The following is an 18,466-nucleotide window of genomic DNA, read 5'->3' on the forward strand; positions in this document are numbered from 1 at the left end:
GCTATTCAGTTTACATTCGATTCGCAGTTCATGAGCGCCCTACGTAACCGAGCTGGAAATATGCGGGGAGCTAGCGGCGCGGCGGAGAGCATCGTGATTGCCAGCCAGGGCAGCTAGCGTGGATAGGAGAGCAGGTACAGGAGAGCAGGATATTGTCAGCGTGATTGTACCAGACGTACAAGGTCATTTTCCTGCATGTTATTCATTGAGATCGGACGAACCTCGATCGTGAGTGTAGTGAAATGTTTACGCTCGAATGTATGTACATGCACAACACACACACATACGTCTACACACACACACACAAACACACACACACACACACACATACACAGGTACTACTACTACTGCATGTGTACACAGAGAGTAGGGCTGTGCGGCGAGTCTCACTAGTCGAGTCCGTTCATTGTGTTCAAGTTGGCCAAGCTGGCGAAGTCCACGCGCCTGCGCACTTCAAAATTTCAGCTAAACTTATGAATAATTCATGTCCTGTAGCGTTTCCACGTATGGAAAAAATATTCGCCTACGGCACGCCACATGGTTGGTCAAACGCTGTTCCAAAGCGCGGCGTGATCGCGATCGAGCGCGAGCAGAGACAAACAGGGTGCTGTGCAGATTTGGCACGGCAACGGAACGCAACGAGTGGTAAACTTTCGTCTTTCATTTATGGTTTTAAATGAATGTATGCTGCGTTATATCTGAACTCTTAACGTGCCATTGTCGCGGAACGGCGACTTTAGTCCTGACGTGCCATGGTCGCTGATCGGCGACCAGGAAACATCAGGAAACTGCCACTGATATGTATTGCTAGCTGATAAGCATACCCATCGTTACCACTAAAAAAAGTATGAGTGCACTTACATCAGAAAATTTTGAGTAAATTCGTGATTTTTCAGCTAAATATTTTTTGTTTTTGTTTGGTTTTTTTTTTTTCGCGTCGGGAAAATCCGCAGACAGCGCACCCTCTGCGAGCTGTGCATAGATCAAATTCTCCTTGATAAACCACGCATGTGTTTGCTACTTAATCTGCGTGTGTTGTCTACGCATTTCCACTGGCATTGTTCTGCTTGGGTGCTCTCCTGCGGGAGCGGCTTTCATTTTGTCCCTCAAAGAGGGTCAAGCTTTCGTTCGTCGGTCAAGTCTTTCATCCTTTTGTCTTGGTGAACTTCACTCATCATCCCCACGCTAGGCACACACAAAAGAAGAATTTGCTTTTGTTCTTGTGATGAATTGGGCGAGCACAATCCCCTCGTGGACAAAGACCTGCCGATTTCAATAGAGCACGCCAGCCCGTAGTATATAGAGACACACACACACAAAAGGATTAGTAGGTACTTGCTTCTCAAGTGGACAAAAGACACTCTACCAGGACATGGGATTATCTTTAGTTTCAAATACAGGATCTGGGGCTAAAGGACTCAGATTTTGGAATGAATTCCCGAGGCAGAAAAAGAAATAAAAAAGACGAATTGAACTGCTAATATCTTTGGAATTATACAACTCTAGAAGACAAAAATTGTTATCATTTAAAAGAGGAAATGAAGCTCTAAACCTTTTTCGTTCTATTGAAGAAGAGTCACGGTTGACTCTTTCTTTTCATACTACACAAAAATTAATAATACTTTTTTAATGATATCGATTATTTCTGCAATATTTCAAGTTCAGAAGATATTACAGCAAACTAACAACATGACACGAAAGAACAATCATTTCTTGATATTTGTTGTGTAGAACTTAAATTCAAAACAGTCAATGGTTTTAAAGATATGGCAGTTTTGAATTACATTGTCAATCCAGTTAGCAAACTTTCTGCATGGCGATTGGTACAAACGTCTGGCACCCTAGGGGTTTTGGGTCTTGCACATTAAGAGTTAAGCAGTGATTACAAATGAACCCAATGCAGATGACATAAATATGTCCATTCGCCGCCTTGGCGAAATTATAATGTGAAATAATAATAATAATAATAATAATAATAATAATAACAATAATAACAATGAAAAATAACAATAACAACAAAAGATGTTATCCCGATTCGTCAGTCTGTTAGCGTCTATAACGTCTACACAGTTATAACGTTTTACTAGCCCAACCATACGCCTTGCAAAGCGCCAAGCACGCACTTGTGTGCAGCGACAGGACAATGTATAGCTACCAATTTACATACAGCTACTACATGGAGAGTCACACACACACACACACACACACACACACACACACACACACAAACACACACAAGCCTCGCCCGCTTGTTTGGTTGGCGCGATTTGTTATGGGGTCGGATCGGGATGGATGAAGGAGGCAAAAATATTCACGTTACTATTGTGCCGAGCAGGCGTGAGCTAGGATGTCAAAAATGGAAATCTATTTATCGGAGAATACTGCCAACATCCTCACAGTTTGCACCATGATCATCGCAATTATCAGCGATGCAACATTGTCACTGTAAAGCTCGATAATTCTGCAGCGGAGAGCAAAAGCACGCGATATTGCGATTGCAGTGTTCAATGTGTCAGCTCCACAGAAGCGCAATGAGAGAGGCGGGCTTTTAGTATTATAGTGACCTTATCACTTGTTAAATGGCTTTCCATATAGAGCAGAAGCTCGCGAGCTGATCAGTGCGTGGTGGTTCATGTGATATCACCTAGGCGTACGGCGAATGAGGTGCCGATGATTTGCCAACGTGAAAGCGCCAAATTGAACACATGGAGCTTTATTCCACCCACAACTGGAAAGTTCATTTGTGACCGTGCAACTCAAAACGAACGTAAAGTCGCACACACTGATTTTGCGTGAGGACTGAAAATAAGTGAAATGGGTCAACCTAGCCGAACTTGACTTTTTCATATTTTCTGAAAGAACGGGTCTTCTTTTACATTATGCTAAAATTTGGTATCATAAAACGGGCAGGAAAGTGTGTTTTTTAGCAGTTTATCTCGAACATTTTTGGTAGAATGGTGTGATTAGGTGTGTCTTTAGAATCCCTTTTTCATTTCTAAAAAACCTTGTCCACACTCTTCACTTTCAACTCTAATAACTTTTGAAAGGATAGTGTTACTGCTTTGAAAGTTGACATTAATTATGGACAGAATGTGTTAATGAGGCATGCTTAATTTCAGTTAATCTGACAATCCTTTCATTGATGTTACTCTGGTGGTTTACTTCCTGTTTTTTGTCCCATTCATCGCACAGCCATCACAGTTTGGTAAAGATTAAGCGCTTGAATAGACACTGTACTTCAGAGCCTCTTTTCTCAGTTCCCACTTTTCCTGAGTTTGTGCTTTCTTTCCAATATTTAGATAGGTTAGGAGAGTCCATTTGATTTGAGTTATACATCATTTTAAAGCTTAAAGTCTGCTCTTTCAGAATATGGTCTTAACTAAAAATTCATGTCTGGCAATTTTTTGTTTGTTTTGAGGTGCAGGGTCACATTTAGTCACGACGCAATTAACCCTTTGTGTGTGTCATTGTTTAATGCCCCTAGGATGCGGGACCACCGCAACCTTCTCAGCGTATAGTCATGCGACAATACCGACACTGATGTGGAAGCTAACGTACACCACAATAACACGGATTTTTGCTTCTACGTTAGTAGCAAATAAAAGAATGTAACATCATAAAGTCTCTCGCTAGCCACAGCGATCGAGCAATGATTTCACCCACTGTCCATCATATTAACAGTGTACAGAATTAAGATTAAGTTAACTACTATCACACAATATTAGTTCAGTGTACATGAAAAGTAATAACTTACAATGTAACATTACCTTTCAGCTCTCTGCACACATAAACCTTAAGTTCAGTGATAATAGTGGGCAATCGCCAGACGTTCGCGTGCACATTTCAGGGGCCTCACGAGACGAGTATATACATGTAGATACATCGCAATGTATTGTAAAATGCGATCTAACGAAAGGGGCTTTCTGCTGGGGATTCACCGCTAAAGCTTCAGATTTCGTCATTGATGGAGCGGCGGGGAGACCTGCGTGCGCAAAGTAACACACTGAAGCAATGTCCTTTGTTGTGTTCCATAATATGTCACCCGTCATGTGTTTAATTTTGCTTTTGATTTCCTCTAAACAATAAGCACGAAACATGTTTTCTCATTATTTCTTGATATCCATACATATTCTTTTATATCGATTACCTCAAAAAGATCAATATGTCTTCCCCGATAGCAGACTGACGTCAATAAGACTTTTGAATTTGGTCGCAACTGGTAAAACTGGTCGTACGTCAAGAGACCACTGAATGACGTAAAACGTCAGTTATGTGACGTATTTTTCACGTCCTGTTAGCGACGTATTAATGTCGTATAATTCACATCAGTTTTGTGACCTGTTTATCACGTCATATAAACGATATACCCATAACGTAAATTTCATGTCAGTTTTGAGACATATTTATCACGTCATGAAAGCGACGTATCATTTATGACGTAAATTTCACGTCATGTAAGCGACGTGTTTTATCACGTCATGTTAGCGATGTATTTATCATGACGTCAGTTTCACGTCAGTTGTATGTGATATGTTCATCACGTCATACTAGCGACGTATCAATGACGTAAATTTCAGGTCATGTTAACGACGTACATATAATGTGAAAGCCACGTCAGCTTCATGACTATTTATGATCACGCATATTTCCGACGTATTTATGTCGTTTTTACGTCAGTTTTGTGACGTGCTCATCAAGTAATAATACACTTAGCGATGAAGTTATGACGTAAAGCACGTTAGTTTTTCGACGAACTTATGACGAAGATTTCACGCCAGTTTTGTCACGTCATATTACCCACGTATCTATGGCGTAATATTTACGTAAGTTTTTCGACATAGGCCTCTATTAGTGCCTTCTTAGATAGCGCAGACTGATGATGTCTTCAATACGTCACAACGGCGTAAATCCGTACTGAGGAGTGGGAAGGATGATAGGCGATAGTTACCTACCATCACCACAATTACAAGTCAATAACTGGACCGGCGCAGCACATACACACCCTTTACTTGGATCAAATATGTGTATCCCCCACTCTTTTGCATGAAATATAACGTGGGATTGTAGTGCAAGTTTGTTTGTTTGTTTGTTTTATTTTGTTTGTTTGTTTGTTTGTTTGTTTTTGCTTGTCAGCCAACTTTCTTCGGAAATTCACACTTTAAAAGTATTAGGACTTTTTTGTTGTTGTTTCTCTTGTCTTTTTCTAATTTCCTTTCTTCTTGACTGACAGGCAATTTTGTGTCGCCCTGAATAATGGCCAAACGAAATCAATACAATCGTAATATGGATCTCCACTAAATGTAGTAGATATTTTCCTGTAGCTATTTTTCAAGTGTATTTAAATCAATGGAGCAATCATCCCCAGGGGTATCGTCCCGTTTTAAAGATGGCGGGTGTTGGAGGGGGAGAGAACTTTTTGCATTTTGATGTTGCTAATGGTGCTTTTTTTGCGTGTTTTATCGAATCGAAACAGTCCCACATGCTTAAAGTAGCAGTACATTTTGATGTAGATCATTATTGGACAATTTTGCCTGTAAAATTATACCATTAAAATAAACTTCTTGTTAAGCGAGGGGTGGGGGATGGGGGTTGGGTGTCCCCCTAACACGGTGAGAACTTTTTGCATTTTGATGTTGTACATGGTGCAATTTGATGCATGTTTTTTGCGCGTTTTGTCGAGTTGAAACAGTCCCACTTGTTTAAGGTAGCAACATATTTTGATGTAGATTATTATCAAACGATTTGGCTATATAAAATGATATTATTTAAATAAACTTCTTGTATTAATTCTTACCCTGGATATCATGAACGCGACAGAACCCGAGCAAGTAGATTGAGCGAGGAGGGAGGAGGAAAGGTGTGGGATGGGGGTTTTCCTCCTCCCACGTAAAAAACTTTTTTGCCTTTTATTCTTACACCGAATATCACAAACGTTATATCATTTCTGACTAATATACGAACAAAATTCTCTTTGGAAACAGTGTGTTAGACAAGGAGCAAAAGCAGAAAGATTTCTTCTTGAGTTCCGCAGGTAAACTTCGTATTTCCATAACGGAGCACATTTTTTTTTTCTTTGTCACTTCTTTGTCATATTCATGTCTGACCGTGTTTGTTATAAGCAGAATTTACATCGTAGACTTTAGATAACAAATTTAGGATCTGAATCTTTACTTCGTTATTGCAAAATTTTGATAAACAAATTCGTTCTCAATGACATGCACTTAATGGCAGTTGCATGGGAGCGTCACATTTTGGAAATCAGTCAACTCTTAAAGCGATCTTCTATGTTTTTGTTTTTTTTTTTCATACGGACTTAATAACCCATCTTCGGTTAAGACATCTTTATAGAGATATAATAAAACATGTTGTCAAAAACATCATAAAATTTATTTGGTTAATGGTAGTGAAAGAAATGTGTGTGGAAAATAGCTTTTTTCCCCAATTTGCAGAGGTTACCGATGGCCTGCTTACAACTGACAAGACATAGCATTTCATTTGATTTTTTAAACCTGAAGTGTAAATTTACAAACGGTAGTCATTATAATTACCGAGTTAACTGATTTGCTTAATGGAAAATATTAACGACAAGGCATAATGGTTCATCAGATGGGCTACGTGAGTTACTACACGTATACGTTTGCACGTTCATCTACGAGAGATCGAAAAAAAGTGTTTTCTTTGATTTCTCAGAATGAAAAGATTAAACAAGCTTGTATGATTGAGAACTGGTAATAACATTTAGGATTTTGCAGAGGAGTTTGTTCTTGACATGAAATCGCTGTTTGTTATTAGTAGAATGCGTTTCCAACTCCAGAGAACTGTATTGTTCAATAGCTTGTTTGTTCCGAACGTCCGTGAGCTATATGCGAACCTCCGTGATGAAAAATATGCAAAGTTTTTTTTAGTTATAGAGACTGCCTAGATCAGATACATCTTAAAAACAGCCTCTTATTATTTGGGAGTATAAAGGCTGAAAGTATGGGATAGTGAAATAAAAGGTCAAAATATTGAGTTTCTTTAAAATGCGCGGAAAGTGGAGAAAGTGTTTAACAAAACAGTAATGTTTCAACAGAAATAACGAATTTGGTTAAATCTTCAGTTGTCCACCATTACGAACAGGTTAAGAGTACAATCTTAACCCGTTCCTTCCGCAATGCTAGATTCTTTTTGCCCGTAGACAGAGAGGCAGACAGGTTGGTAATCCACCTGTGTGAAAGCAGTCAAGCGGTACATTGTATTCCCCTTTCCACGGTCAACTACATGGGCCAATGAACAATGGAAATATCGATCGGGTGCGAGGTATGAATAGAGCGTTCGCTGATGAGCTCACAAACCCTTTGTTCTACACAAAACCAGGTACGTGAAGGAGGTGACTGGGGTCAGCGAACCTAGATATTTAACTGATCTCCGCCTTAATCGCTATGCATGTTCGTGACAGTTTACAGCAGAACAAGCGTAAAACTAAATAAAGAAAAAGGTAAATAATACTGTGAAATACGCATTTTTTTTTTCAAACAGAAGAAGAATGCTGATAGAATAAACTCTGATATTTTTATCAAACCCACTTTTCTGGGCATTTTGACAAAAAGAAACATGAAATCAGGCCACTAAAAAAAAAGGGCACTCTTGTCTTCATTTTGGGAACCTGGACCAGGTTCCCGTATATCATCAGTTGTTCCCACGGGAACCTGGTATACCAGGTTCCCGTAAGGAACAGGTTGATATTCTGCGAACACATACACATATCCCTTAAGATATTTCGTCACGATTATGAACTGAATCAGATCTTTGCAAACTATGTTAAATGGTATTTAATGGTATGTACAGTATTACTCCTCACGGACGTTCGCTGCTCTGGACATGGTAAACTTACGCTGTGAATAAAAATTTGTTCCTCTTGGAAGATCCTTGTATAATTGGGTTCATATTAAAGCTTGAATGATACTCTTTCAAGTAATATAAATGGTTTTGAGTAATTTCTATATTTAACATTTGGTGTTGCTTAGGCTCAATTGTACATCGTTCAAAATTCTGACTACTAAACAGGGTGTCTCTAAAAAAGGTAAACCCAACTTCAACGGCAAATTTTCAGAAAACTATTAAATATTTACACACTATTTTTTCATGATTACATAGTCCAATAAGTCCTCTGTCCAATGATACCACGTAGGTTATATATCTCTCATGCATGACTGAGCATGATTCAACTTAGTGAATGGGTGTGAAATCATCACTGTGGCAAGTTCCGTGGTCAGCATACTTTCTCACATTGTACCAAATGACTCTTTGTGTTGGAGGCTGCCTGTCGGGGAACTGCATACGAAAAGCCTCTTGAACTTTCACGCAACTTCTTGTTTCCTGGTATCGAGTTACCAGGAATACTCTCTGCTCAATTGTCAACTGTACCATGTTTGGAAAGTATGTGAAGTGTGCCTGTGTCAGGAACAACCTTTGCCTACAAAAATTTAACTTCAAATATGCTCTGAATGCATGACAATAGCAAGGAATAACTTGCCACAGTGATGATTTCACACCCATTCACTAAGTTGAATCATGCTCAGTCATGCATGAGAGTTACATAACCTATGTGGTATCATTGGATAGAGGACTTATTGAACTATCTAACCATGAAAAATTAATGTGCAAATATTTTATAGTTTTCTGAAAATTTGCTGTTGAAGTTGGGATTACCTTTTTTAGAGACACACTGTATATATATATATATATATATATATATATATATCTCTTTGAAAATATCATCTTGAATCCACTAAAATATTAATGCAATAAATTTCTTCAAGTAACTCTTCAATCTTAAGTATGTGAATGTTCATAAAGCAAACAATTGACCCTCTCCAATCATTGACCTGATCCATAGATTTTTTTTCTTTTTAACTTTCAAAAGCGATGACTATTGTGTGGGTTAGCACTTTGTTGCACCGACACCCTCAATTAATCTATGTATCTATTCATCACCCCCCCCCCCACACACACACACACACACAACCCCGTGTCTGCGTCTTCGCCTTGCATATATGTACATAAGGGGAGGGTTTGGAAGTAGTTATTTCTTCTCCCTCATTGAGAGTTTTTGCATTTATAGGACTAAAATCAACGATCAGCTAAACACTTCACAGGAAATACCTGGAAAAAATGTATTGAAGCAAATGCAGATAGCCAATAATTTACTCTTACTTGTTTTCATTCTTTCTTTTTTTTTCGTGCGTGTGTCTTCACTGTGAACTAAGCCGGTGGATATTGACCAAACGGGAGAGTGTGAGAGGGGTTATGCCCACACCCCCTACACGAGGGAGACTTTGCACTTCTACAAGTGAAATCTGACGATCTGGTGCACAATTTTCTATGGAATATTTGGGAAGTTGTCAATTAAAAACAAACAAAAAAAAACAAAAAAAAAACAGACAGTTAACTTAAATTTCAAAGAACATCCGATACCAACTGTTGTCTGTATACGTCCTCACTGTTTTTACTAAGTCTGCGGAGATGGTCAAAAACGGAAAGTGGCTTATGCGGCATAGTCACCTCTTTTACTTATCTTTTTTTTTTTCTCAGTGTGTGTGAATTGTCTTCGGATATTAACAAGTTCGAAGTTTTTTGTTTTGTTTTGTTTTGTTTTGTTTTTTTTTTTTCCCGCGTGTGTGACTCCACCGAGTGCACAGCTTATGGAGATTGGCCAAAGTGGGAGGGGATGTCCCCTTTAATGAAGGTAGAGACTATCAGTTTTTCGAGTAAAATTTAACCGATACGATGTGGTGTCCACTTTGGTGGAATTGTAAGAAAAGTTTCAAGTAAAAAATAATAAAAATATTTAGCAAAACAAACACGGCTATTAGGATTGTGTAATCTCTCGCGTCTTCTTTTGTGTGTGTCTTCACTGTGTAGGCCCTACTAAGTCTTTGCATGTCTATGGATGCAATGAAAAAAAAAAAATATGGACGGCAGGAAATGGAGTGGTGACAGATTTTACGATAATATCACGTGTCACGTCACGAAGAAGGATAACGTCATGAGAGCTATGTAATGAAGAAATATAAAGGACATGATTATTTTGTAATATCTGCCCGATTTCTCTAATCTAATGAGCTCGGCACACGGCAAACACTGGCCTTGATACCGACTCTATGCGAAAACAAAAAGAAAAAAGATAAACGGCGTCATATCACGGACGCTGCAGTGCTCGTCTTCATTGTCTAGTGTCGAACTTTCATTTTTTCCTTTGTTTGTTTGTTTCGTATTTCCTTGTTTGAAGGTGGCTGGATAGCCCTTATACATCTGCCCTGGCAGGTCTTCCGTTGAGTCCAGTTGCATGCTTTTATTAATGAGAACACTTCGTCGGATTATACACCAAGCCTGCTCTTTGCAATAAAAAAGTAAAGTGGGATCTTTTACACGCAAGACTTGTGGACACAGGTTCTCTCATATATGGGACCTTTTGTATGTCCTAATTGAGTGACAGAATTGGTCTAATGATCCATGTTTGCCTAGTGTCGATCTGGTGGGCCTACAGTGTTCTTTGTGTCGGGCTGTTGGGCCAGTTGGGTTAATGTCGAACTTGTGGGGTGTATAATGTGGGTGCACGTCAAGAGTTTGACAACCGCATGTTATGCAGCCCTCGACTTACACAGCCCACGAGTAACACAGACGATGAGTCACTCTGTCTATTCATAGCCCGACCAGACGCCGTCAGTACGCTGTGCGAATACAGCGTCTGACAAACGAGGTATGCACCTTCAAAGTGGGGAACCACAACACGACTACAAGGCTTATGGAAATGTATACGTTTCTTATTAAAATGTATACGTTACTCATAAAAATGTATACGTTACTCACGTTAAAGATAATAAAAAGTTCTAGTACCTCAAAAGTTTCCCTGAATTTCCTTGTCTTGGTTTGTGTTTCACGTTAAAGTACATTCTCTGTGAGAATTACTCGCCCCAGAGTGCTCTCATGTCTTAGTAATCATGCAATAATGGTTTCGTACCAGAGCCCGCGCCGTACGGCGTCGATAAATATTGTACGAAACCACTGACTGCGACCAGCAGCGTGCAGCCCATTGTACGCATAGCTAACTGCGACCAGCAGCCCCATACGCATAGTGTAATGGGGCTTCGCATTGTAGCATTCAGGATCACGACAGAATTACTATCGCGGGTAAATGGCAACTTAAAATCCAAAAATTTATTCGATTTGAAGACTTACCAATTAAGTTGAAGTATTGAAAACAGGCTTCGAACAACGTTTGGTTCTGCCAATAGTCCCTTTCTGTTCGAATTGATGACTGAATGTGACTCGGTCGAGAAGACCTTGGGAGAGCTACTACACTGACTACTACGGCCAGCGCATGCGCACACAAACATCTTATCCGTTGATGGATTTGAAATTTGTGCGCATGTGATGTGTTCGCATGCACTGGCTGTAGTATTCAGTGCATGATAGCTCTCCCAAGGTCCTCTCGATCGAGTCACATTGAGTCATCAATTCGAACAGAAAGGGACTATAGGCAGAACCAAACGTTGCCCGAAGCCTGTTTTCAATACTTCACCTTAATAAATGGTAAGTCTTCAAATTGAAGAATTTTTGGGATTTAAGTTGACATTTATCCTGCGATACTAAATCTGTCATGATCCTGAATGCTACAATGCGAAGCCCAATTACGCTATGCGTATGGGACTGCTGGTCGCTATGCGTATGGGGCGGCTGGTCGCAGTTAATTGCATGATTACTAAAACATGAGAGCACTTTGGGGCGAGTAAGTCTCACAGTGTTAATTATATGAAAGGTACTTTAACCTGAGACAAGGACATTCAAGGAAACTTTTGAGGTACCAAAACTTTTTATTATCTTTAAGCGCCAGCTTGTATTACAGAAGACTTTCATAGAGAGTCCTCACGATAAATCCACTGAACAAAAAAAAAAAAAAAAAAAAAAAAAAAAAAAAATGGCACTTTCTGGCACAATAGAACAGTGCAGGTCCGGAGTCCCCGACCGTCGGGGTTCATCGTTGCAGAATTTAAAAATGGCGAGTTGACTACTCAGCAAATTATGCGTGCACGTGCGTGGCTGGAAGTGCAGCGATCTATGCGTGCGTGCGCAGCTCTTTGGTAGCAGCACGCACGGTCGACAGATCGAGTGAACTGCCAATTATCAGATGTACCGTTCGCACATGCTGCATATTGTAGCATCATTTTCGGTAAGTTTTAAAATTTGAATTTCAATATTGATAGCATAGATATGAAGTCTCATTATTGATGATTTGCATTAGATTGAGTTTGAGGTGACAAAAGAAATGATATAAAGTATCAAAAATCAAAGCGATCGCATGCGATCGCTGAACTCTCTTCGTGTTTGTAGGTCCATTGGTACAGCCCTGTCGCGCGACGTACAGCGACTCGGCTGTGTATAGTTACTGTCTATTAGTCATACAACCCGGATCTAGACACTGATGAACCAAGTTCAGTACTTCGACATTAAAAAGGAACCCATGAATTACAATTATGGTCCATCTCTCTCTACTACACAAACTAGGTCTATATAATACGATACCAACACTATGCAAATAAGTCGAATTAGTTTGACACTAAGCCACAACAAAAAAAAAAAAGACGCACGAAACTGGCATTTACCAATAAAAACCAATACCTAGTAATAAACGCCCGATGAGTTCTACAGGATAAACAGCGCCATCTATAAACCAAGTAATCTTGCCTAATTGTGCAGCAATCTAGACACTAATGAACAAGGTTCAGTACTTCGACATTAAGTTAAAGGAACCCATGAATTATAGTTATGGTCCACCTCTCGATACTAGACAAATTAGGTCTACATGATACGATACCAACACTATGCAAACAAGTCCAGTTAGTTTGACACTATGACAAAAAAAAAAAAAAAAAGACGCACGACACTGGCATTTACCAATAAAAACCGGTACTTAGTAATAAAGGCCCTACGAGTTCTACGGGATGAACAGCGCCATCTATAAACCAAGTAATCTTGCCCATAAATTGTGCAGCATATACATAAGTAGTTACACAAAATGACATTTGCATAATTAAACTGCCAAAATATGTTTAACGTGATTGAATTTCAACATTTGACACGTTCGTTCTCATTTCTTAAATTCAATCTTGGATTGTCACTTGGATTGTCAAGCTTGTTTTCGGACTCATGGTACTTTTGGAAAAGTGTCGAGCTTTTGGGTTGTATGAATCATGGGCTGTATGACTCTTGGACCGATATGTATACAGGGAATGAATAATTAGTATTTAGAGTAACTCATATTAATATTGGTTCTTTAGGTCCGGATAAAAGGAAATATGAATCTTCACTCTTATGATATGCTAGGTTTTGTGCTCCACCGGGTTCATATCATCTGTCATGGTTCTTACTTATGCTCATGAAATGTCTTAAAAAGACACAAAGGAAATGGGTTTCAGCGCTTCGATTAATGTTCAATATATAACTTTTCAAACAGAAATATCACGCGGGAAGCACGCTGGATAATATGCTTACTTTTACGCGGCTGCCCTTTCAAAATGCAGACTTTCTGGAGGAACGCTACACAAATAACGCACCGATGACTCCGTGCACCATGATGGGGAAAACCTACAAAACAAGGATATGGTTTAGTTGATAAACCATGCAAAGGAATACATGACGCGTCTGCTCTAGTTTCATTCATTGATCACTTTCATAGAGGAACAATCAATCAGTGTGCAGTTGTAGAAAAAAACAACAACAACATCTAATGACACTACTAGTTGAAGCAGTTGCCGCACCGCTTACCTATTTGTTCCCATATTTGAACATGAGTCGATTATGATATGAACACAGAAAGAAAGGATAAGACTGTAAAAGCAAATAAGATGAATTATTGTGTGAAATTGGTTTGGATTGATAATGATGATAATATGAGATCGGTGATTGCCCCTTGACACCACCCCCCCCCCCCCCCATCGGTCTGATGCACGGTCACCTACTGTGACCATGTTATGAAACCCATTAAAAAGTCGCATGCCCTGATTCTACGTTAGAACTCAAAATAGGTAAACGGTTCAACCTGGTCAACATGTTTTTTTTTTCTTCACATTTTCTGGACGTGTAGTTTGTTTTTCTGCATCATTCTAGTGTTTCGGATTATCGAATAAATGGGAAATCATGTTTAAATCATTTTTTCAAACATTTTTGTTGTAGAACGGTGTAATTAGGTTTGACTTTAGAGACTTTTTTTTCAATTTTCTACAAACCCTAACATACTATTCAATGTTAATAACTCTTAAAATAATGATTCTACTGCTTTGAATGTTGGTAATATTCATGAATAGAATTTGTTGACAGAACATGCTTAATTGCAGCTCATTAACAATGAGAGCGACTGCAATAGCTCGCTTTAGCCTTCTTCTCATGTGAGGTTAAAAAAGAAATAAAAATAAGTATAAAAATGTCTGTCTCTGCTGGCCAATTTGGGCAACTTAAACTTTTAGGATTTGAGTCAACCTCTTCCCTCCCCTAAAAAAGTATAATAAATGAATGAATAAATAAATAAATAAATAAATAAATTTAGAGGACTGAAAAAAGAAAGTAAAATAGCAATCCTACTGAACTAGAAATGCCCAACCGGGCCTCCAAAAGATAGCCTTTTAGAAAATTTGGTGGCCTGACTTTGATAATTAGAGGCCCCGGGTCACTGCTAATGTCGAGCCCTGCAGCCTAACCCGAGGTTGTGCCTTGGAAATTCATCAAAACAATCATTCCATGTATTATAGCATGATACTCTTCACCTGTGTAACATAGGAGGCATATACCTTGCACAAAACACCCTATAACACTGGGTACATGACAATGTGTGTCTTCACGGTATGATGTAGCCTGTACAGATCAGGCATAAATTATTTACCATTTGGGTCTTCTTTTAACAAGCCACAAACCTCAACTTCACACCTTGGTAACAAAACATTTATCATGAAACAAACACATGCATAAATTAGACACAATAGATCCAATCCTTTACAGTGTAACGATATAACCCTTGTTATTAACCATCTTATAATGGTGTGACCCTTAGACATTTCATACTCCCACCCCTTTGACATGTAACACCTTTCTCTAACCTTCTTCTATGCACATGTGCGACTTACAATGCCAAATTGTTCCCTGCTCAATAACGGAAAAAACTGGGATTTTTCACACACACACACACACACCAAACACACGCACAACACACACACACACACACACACACACACACACATACGCATATACATACAGACAAACCACTACCACTGCACAACCACAACACATACACACAAGATTCCACACATATTATCATACTCTAAAACGCATAATACACAACACATACCATGTACCCCCCCCCCCCCCCAACACACACTCATTACACTTCACTTTCATACTGACCCACTCAACACTGGAGTCAAGCATAACACAGAAACACCCACCCAACCACACAATTCGTAGTGCATCTTAGCATGATCTTATGCAGCTTGAAGAAAACCCCGACGACAGTTTGTGCAGCTGCGTTTCATTTACGTGCGCGAAATGTCGCCATTGAGGTCAAACATTGGGAACTGAACGAGCAGCACAATTTGTCGCCGGCGAAAAATATGCAGAGACGACAATTTGTGACGTCACTCCCTTAAAAAAAAATAGTCGCCCACGTAAGCTGGCGCGAGCTAAGATGTTGTTCATGGGATATTACCTCGGCGTACGGCGAATGTGGTACCGATAATATAGAGCGGTTGTAAAGTGCACACTTGCCAACATGATTGCGACAATTTGAGCACACTGAGCTTTATTCCAACCACAACTGCAAAGTTCATTTGCTCGCAACGCAATTAATGTCCCTGGGGTACGGGACCACTGCTGCACCCTTTTCAGCGTATAGTCATGCGACAATACCGACACTCTTATGTGTACGCTAACGTACACCACAATAACATGGATTTCAGCTTCTACGTTAGTAGCAAATACAAGAATATAACATCATAAAGTCTCTCGCTAGTCACAGCGTTCGAGCAATGATTTCACCCGCTGTCCATCATGTTAATAGTGTACAGATTTAGAAATTAGGTTACCTACTATCACACAATACATTAGTTCAGTGTACGTGAAAAAGAAATAATTTGACATTACCTTTCAGATCTCTGCACACATAAACATGAAAGTTCAGTGATAATGGCGGGCAATCGTCAAACGTTCTGATGCACAGCTCGGGGACCTCACGAGTCAAGTATATAGACTGTAGAGACAGCGCAATGCATTGCAAAATGCGATAACGAAAGGGGCTTGGTACTGGGGATTCCCCGCTTTTAGCTTCAGATTTCGTCATTGATGAGCGGCGGAGAGACCTGCGTGCGCAAGGTAGCACACTGAAGCAATGTCCTTCGATCGATCTCTTCCATATTTCACCGGTCATGTGCGTAATCACGCGTTTGATTTCTTCCTATAAATCCCTAGGACCTTAACATGTTTTCTCGTTATTTCTTTCTTTCCGTACATTTTTTTTTATATTGATTATCTCAAAAAGTTCAATGTCTTAACACTTGAAATTTACGTCATTTCTATGTCATGATCGAAGGATGATTTTTTTTCCCTAGTTATCACTCACCGTGAAGTCAGTATGACGTCATTTCTAAAACCAATTCCTCGACCACATCTCCTTAACGGAATCTAAAATAGGCCTACCTGTTAAATTCACGGGTCATTAAAAAAAAAATGGAATTGATCTGGACACTGGTAAAAAACGTGAAAAAGCGCGTTTTGAATGCTCAAATCAAGTTATTATTATTATTATTATTTATTTATTTATTTATCTATTTATTTATTTTTTTTTTTTTTTGGGGGGGGGGCATCCGTTTCAGGCCATTACCAACATATAACACAAAAGTAATTCGCGCTTACGCACGCGCGCAAATGCGCATGCGCAGGTCGTATGCAATCGAAATTTCACCCTTTTTTTGCATGAATCAGATGCGTATGACATTTTGAAATATGTTTACCAAGTTTCAACTTGATATGTCTTCAGGCAGACCATTTAAATTTGAAATGATGCGTGCGTTGTTACTTCGTGACCTCACCGATACAAAGATAGCAGAGCTGAACGAAAACCTACCTAAAATGAGATCCATGACAGGAAACAGAACCTGCTCATTTACGGTGTTCCAACGAAACCAAACGAAATCATTCATGAAACCATCAATGAAGTGTTCAGCAGCTTCCTGAACATTCCCAGGAAGAATGCCTCGTCCATACCGCTTATCAACGTCCATCGCCTACCTACATCGAACCGTGGTAACCTAGACTCGGAGCCCCAGCTGCCTGCAATAATCGTTAGATTCGCTCGCATGCTGGACAGAGACAGGCTTCTGTATGCCTACGACCATCGTCTGCAACAGCACAAGCAACGTTGTAGAGCCCACCCATGTCAAAATTAACTACTGATGCCAAAATACCGCAAATGTCATAGCACGTCAACCACAATGTCAAAATTACCACAAATGTCATAACACGTCAACCACAATGACAAAATTACTACTAATGTCATAATACGTCAACCATATTAAAAGTGTAAAAATTAAAACATTTCATAACACGTCAACCACAAACAAACAAACAAAAAAAAATGTCAAAATTACCACTAATGTCATAACACGTAAATCACAAATCCCCAAATCTGATTAACCACAATGTTATAACACGTCGAGCACAAATTTCAACAGTATTACATGTACCATGCTGCTGGCAGGGAGGTTACCTCCCTGCTATTACATACTGATGGTATACATTGATGAACTCGATGTCAAACGAATCTTTTCATGAACCTTTACCGTGTTTATTTTCTTGCAGGGGTGCCCTTATTAAAAAAGGGGGTAGGGGGAGAAGGGGATTTTCCACGTTTACTGCATCTTCTAAAAAAAAAACAAAAAAAAAACCACAAATCTATGACTGATTTTCACCAAATTTGGCAGAAAGCATTTTTATGGTGATATGATCTTAACTGTTTATGTGCCACGTCCGACTCAGTCGACTGCGTTCCAACTTGGCATATTCTGCTCAAACGCACAATCCCGTCCAAACCGATTGATAAATCGTCAAATGCCGCAATACAATAAAAGCGCTTCTCGTGCTTCAGTTCCTCTCACATATAGCTTACATGTTATGTTGTGATGACTAACATGTGGTGTTCCGTATTTGATTTGCGTGTTAATTCTAAATCTCTGTCACTGTTTTGTGTGCAAAAGCAATGCCTTTACAATAATCTAGTTACTAGTCATGTGAATGAAACACAATCATAGATTTGTCACACAATTTTAATCAAAGGAAAGCTTGGCATTTTCTCTACAACTTTACTCACTGTTTGTCCAGCCCATTAGAAATATGTAGCAGTAATATAGATTTGAAACCAAATAAACAAACAAACAAATAACAA

General features: G+C 39.3%; 1 protein-coding gene across 3 annotated transcripts in view; it reads right to left on the reverse strand.

Moving 5' to 3' along the window:
• LOC139720257 (ATP-binding cassette sub-family C member 10-like) overlaps nucleotides 1-18,466 on the reverse strand; it is a 70,922-nt gene that overhangs the window by 40,944 nt on the left and 11,512 nt on the right. Inside the window, exon 1 of one of the 3 annotated variants that reach the window (XM_071631620.1) lies at nucleotides 16,171-16,773. The exons of 1 other annotated variant lie outside the window; for it this stretch is intronic. The gene's annotated coding sequence lies outside the window, so the exon portion shown is untranslated. Of the gene's footprint in view, nucleotides 1-3,767; nucleotides 3,865-16,170; nucleotides 16,774-18,466 lie in introns of those variants that run through there. One more of the 3 variants, XM_071631619.1, reaches the window with a different exon arrangement.

The sequence above is a fragment of the Diadema antillarum genome, unplaced genomic scaffold, assembly GCF_040938485.1.
Source record: "Diadema antillarum isolate AM-2024a unplaced genomic scaffold, OU_Dant_1.0 scf00000125, whole genome shotgun sequence".
NCBI lineage: Eukaryota > Metazoa > Echinodermata > Echinoidea > Diadematoida > Diadematidae > Diadema > Diadema antillarum.